Source organism: Onychomys torridus, chromosome 1, assembly GCF_903995425.1.
Source record: "Onychomys torridus chromosome 1, mOncTor1.1, whole genome shotgun sequence".
NCBI classification, from domain to species: Eukaryota; Metazoa; Chordata; class Mammalia; order Rodentia; family Cricetidae; genus Onychomys; species Onychomys torridus.
This window is the reverse complement of record NC_050443.1, coordinates 48,774,518-48,780,022: the sequence shown is the minus strand read 5'-3', so window position 1 is coordinate 48,780,022 and position 5,505 is coordinate 48,774,518.

The window sequence follows — 5,505 nt, the reverse complement described above, 5'->3', positions numbered from 1 at the left end:
TATATGTATGTATGTATGTGTGGGCAAGGGTATGTACATGGGAGTGCAGGTGCCCACCTGGTTCCAGAAAAGGGCCTTAGATCCCTTTGACCTGGACTTACAGCTACCTGCTCTGGACACCAGGTACTGAACTCAGGTCCTCTGTAAGAACAGTATGCACTCCTAACCTCTGACACATTCTTCCAGCACCTCAGGCCTTTTTGTGTGTCCTTTCACTCTATAAGCCTTGAAACGTGTATAATACATAATTTGTTTAAAATTCAAATAAACCCATTTTATTGATTGCATGTGGTTATCTCTTCTCAAGAGATAATCTCCATCACTGAACATTTGGACCACTTCTTTACCAGACCAAAACTTTCACAACCCATTTTTCCACTGAAATAGCAGGAATAATTCCAAGCATACTCTGAAACAACGGATAGACCCTATCTGCCTTTGATAGAATTTTATGTTCTCCACTTAGTGAAGAAAAAACTTCCCAGCATTTGGTGCTCACAGAAAGGAATAAAAAGATGTGGTTTTTTTTTTTCACACTTCAGGCATCAGATGCTAAGTTTTAAAATACCCTGCATGGTGTGAACTTAGCTTTCAACATCAAGCGCAGCTTTTCCAAGTCTGAAACCAAGCAGTTAAGAAATAAAGATGTTAAGCAGCAAAACGCACACGTGTGGAGCATCAGATTGTTAAAATGACACACATGTGGGGGAGAACAGCCGTTCACACTCAGATCATCAGCTGGAGGTCCTCCCATGAATCAGCCCCCAGAGGGCATGGATGCACAACAGTGCGCGCGCACACACACACACACACACACACACACACACAGAGTCTTTTACAAAACACACCAGCCAAAGCACAGTTGTCTTTTGTCCTCCAGTGTAGTCCCACACACGTGTGCATTTGACAGCTTCATCAGACAGAGAAAGCCACACAGACGTCTGAGGAAGCTGTTCTTTCCTTTCCTTTCCAGTGTGGGTGTGTGCAGATGCATGTGTACGTGCTGCACTGGCTGTTGCTTCTCAGGCACCATCCAGTTTGGGTGTGTTTTTTGTTTTGTTTTGTTTTGTTTTGTTTCATTTTGTTTTGTTTTGAGACAGGATCTCTCACTGCCTAGCTGCCCAGCAAACCAGGTGTATGCCCATGCTTTCCTTTAAAAAAAAAATTAATTTATTCCTTGGCAATTTAATATGTATATGCAATGTACCTTGATAATATCTGCCCCATCCCTCCCCAGAACCACACAACATAGCCCATCCTTCTTCTTATTGTCTTTTCTTTTACAGCCACTGAGTCCAATCAATGCCACCTGCACGAGCAGGGGCAAACCCGGAGCTGTCCCAAACAAAATTATTCTCTCTCCTCCAGATGCCATCAGCCTCCAATAGCTTCTTCACAGGTGTGCTGCCATCATGAGCCCCACGTCTTCCGTGATGGAATTATTGACTATCTTGTCCTTGTGCAGGTAACCACAGCTGCCGGGGTTCGTGAGTACCATGGTCTTGTGGGGTCCAGAAGACAGCATCTTGAGGACCCTTCCCCATCCTCCAGCTCCCACATTCTGTCCACCCTGTCTTTTGTGGCGTTGCAGGGGATGTTATAGATGCTCCATTTAGGGCCCATAACAGTCATTTAACCTCAGCACTTTGGCCAGTTTTGAGTCACTATCTTAAATGCCAACCATGACAAAAAAGAAGCTTCTCCTACCAAGGTTGAGAAAATCAATAATCAATGAGTATAGGCCTAAGTGTTTAGAAGGCAGCTTGACAACATGTCTGTTTAGCAGAACAACAGTAGTAGGCTCCTCTACTAAGACCTTTGACCTCCCAGCCAGGCTTTGGATCAGACTTAGAGCATCAGACATGAATTCCCTCCTGTGGAGCAGGCCTCAGGTCTGATCAGAAAGCAGTTGGTTTATCACAGGCTTTTCTCTTGCTGTGATAAAAATATGATGACCCTGAAACTTACAGAAGAAAGATTTGCTTTTGCCCTACAGGTCCATAATGGCAGGAGTGACATGGCAGCCAGTGGCAGACTTGATGTCAGGAGCAAGAAACAGAGAGCTCACGGTTTGAACCGCAAGTGAGAAGCAGAGAGAGCTACGTGGAAGTTGGCAGAGCTTCTTAATCTCCAAGTCTGGCCTTAGTGATGTACGTCCTCCAACAAGTCTATACCACCTAAGCCTCCGCAAAGGGCACCACCTAAGCCTCCCCAAAGGGCACCGCCAGCTGGGGATCAAGTGTCCAAATGCCCAGGACATTAAGGCCAGCACAGTTGGCTGCCCCCAGAACAGCCATGCCACTTGTTGAATCTTCTCGAGTACGTTTTGCCTGATAGGTCAGTACTGTAACATGCAGGCTCCACTGCTGGATAAGTCCACTGGTGACTTCTCCAGATGTGAACTGCAAAGCTTTGGGCACTATGAAAGTCAGCCATAAGGGAAGTAATTTCCAGGCTGGTTCCAGTTTGGTTTCTCTATGTCCTATCATTAGTGTGTGCTGTATCTTCAACAACGGAGTCTTACTCTGGTTTCTGGTGGCCAATGAAGAGCAATGCAATAGTCTATGTGTTGTTTGAAGGGCATCTGACACCTTTCTGATCAAACTCACAAGGGGTTTCCCACACCTGGCACTGAGACTTTTCATTTAACAGCTTAGGTCTTTTGAGGAAAGCATTGTCCCCTGACCCCCAATACAAAGTACCTCCATTCAACCTCCTTTTTAAGTTACTATTATCTTTAAATATTTTTAATTCGTTTACTTTATGTGTCTTGGTGTTTTCTCTGCATGTATGTCTGTATACCACATGAATGTTTGGTGACCAGAGAGGCCGGAAGAGAGCATCCGATCTTCTGGCACTACAGTGAGTTGTGAGTCACCATGTGGATGCTGGGAATTGAACCCAGGTCCTTTGGAAGAGCAGCCAGGGCTTTTAAATGATGAACTCTCTTTCTGGCCCTAATTATTATTTTTTAATGGGCTTACAAAGTAGTGAGTTTCAATTAGCTTCTTCATACATCCTTCATTTGACAAATTACAAAAAATAATAAATAATAAATCCTTCCTCTCTTGAGTTTCTTCATGCCAGATACTTTCTCACTAAAATGTTTGCATATGTGGGGGGTGGCGAGTGTGTGTGTGTGTGTGTGTGTGTGTGTGTGTGTGTGTGTGTGTGAATTTCAGAAATAACCATGTAGATATTGACTACTACTGTATCTTTACATACTTAATAATCCATACCTCAGAACATCTAAAAGAATGTAATTGTCATCAAGAAACAATAAAAGTTTAATGTGATGGATATGCTAATTACCCTAATTTGCTCAACCTCCAGCCTAAGCATGAATCAAAACATCACATCGTTCCTCACAGATAAATACGGTCATTGTGACCATTTTCTAAAAAGCCATGACAAATTTTTCTCTTGTGCTTTAAGATTCTTAAGCCTCCCAGGCATTATAGAGTATTTCTCTATGACTCAAATACTCAACATCTTTTTGTTTCTTACAATTCTTTTTTAATATATTTTTATTAACTCTTTGAGAATTACATAAATGTATACAATGTATTTCTATCGTATCCATGTCCCATTCCTTCCAGATCTACACCCTGCTTCCCATCCCCACCCCTCCCCAACTCTCTGTCCTCTACTGTTTGCTTTGTTTTATAACCTACCCAGTCCAATTTGTGCCGCCCATACATATAAGGGTGTAGGACAATCCACTGGGGCATGGCTGACCTACCAGAGACCACGCCCCCTAAACAACAGACTCTTTTTTTCTTCAGAAACCATCAACTGCAATAGCTCCTCATCTGTGGGTGGGGTCTCTTGAGCCCTCCCCCGTCTCCATGCTGGAGTGTTGACTGGTCTGGTCTTGTGCACATCTTCTGGAGGTAGCCACGGCTACTTTGAGCTTATGAGAGCAACAGTTCTATCATGTCAAGAAGCCACTGTCTGCTCTGATTCTCCCTGACCTCTGGCTCCTATGGACTCTTCTGCAGTGGTCCGTGAGCCTTAAGGGGTAGGGAATGTGGTACAGCTATACCATTTGTGGCTGAGCTCTCCATAGTTACGTATCCTCTACCCTGTGACCAGTTGTGAGTTTCTGTGGTAACTGATGTTCACCACACAATGACCATCTCTGAGGAGGTCTGAGAGCTACACCAACCTGAGGATGCCCAACATCTCAGTTGGCAATACCACACCTACAAATCCAGCCAGTAGAGGAAGTCAAAAAATCATTCCCAAAATTCTGTTTTAATATCTTATTTATTATGTCATGTCTGTGCTTTTGTTTTATGAGTTATCTTGTTTAGTTTACTTTCTTTTTCTTTGTCGCAGGTGCGTATTTCTGGTGATAAAATTGGGACCGCAGGCAAGGGCTCTCCCCCTAAGTCACATCCCCAGCCTTACTTACTCATGTCTTATTTGTTCTGTGTGTATAGCCAGTGATCAAAAGGGAAGGTTACTTAAATCTTATTCTAACGGCTCAGTTCCCGTTTACTCTTAAAACTGATCAATATGTATGTTCAATTGAGTTAATAAAGTTTTATTTTATAGAGTTGTTTCCAGCCATCTCTGAATACTACAGCCAGTCCATAAGGAAAGTTGTACAGAAAGCTGGAATTCCCTAAATGTTTTCTATTTAAATATGGCATTGGGGTTGGTAGAAATTAGGTGACCTTGGCATGTCATCGTAGTAAGGATTTCTTCTCCATGTCTGAGGCATATTCTGTGGGAAGTCCTGCTACCAACTCTCAGAGGACCCTCCTTTCAGGACCCTGAGATGAGATGCTACCGTAAGACCTGGGAGATGCACAGTGTCCACCAATTCCTGGAGATTGGCATGGGACCCTGGAAAGGGCATGACCTCTCCTCTGTGTAACAGGAGGCTAGAAAATCCTCTTGTCTAACTGTGGAGACTGCAGACAGACAAACTGTCAGGGAGATGTCAATGCATCACTATGATCCATAGCTTTTTAAAAAACAATAGGACCTCAATTGGGGAAATAGGGTTAACACCAAATGGCGACGTTTCTGCAGAGTGAAGGTACAGCATAGGAGAAGTGTTTGCCAACTATTCATCTGACAAAGGACTAGTATCTAGACTGTCTGTGTGGGGGTGGAAGTGTATATATCATGTATGGAAGTATAAAAATTTAGCATCAAAATATAACTCATCTTACGGTTTGAAAACAGAATATCCTCATAGACTCATATTCAAATCTAGATTCCCGGCTGGTGGTGCTTCCTGGGGAGGATCTAGAACACTAAGAAGGCTACTTAGAAAAGCAGATCACTGGGGGCAGGCAGGTCCATGGGTGCATCTTGTCCCCATCCCCTCCACTCTCTCTTCTTCTCTGCCTGAGAACAGGTCCATGGGTGCATCTTACTCCTGCCTCTCCTCCTCCCCTTCCCTCCCCTTCCCTTCTCTCCTCCTCTCCTTCCCTCCCCTTCCCCTCTTCTCTTCCCTCCCCTTCTCTTCTCTCCTCTTCTCTTCCCTCC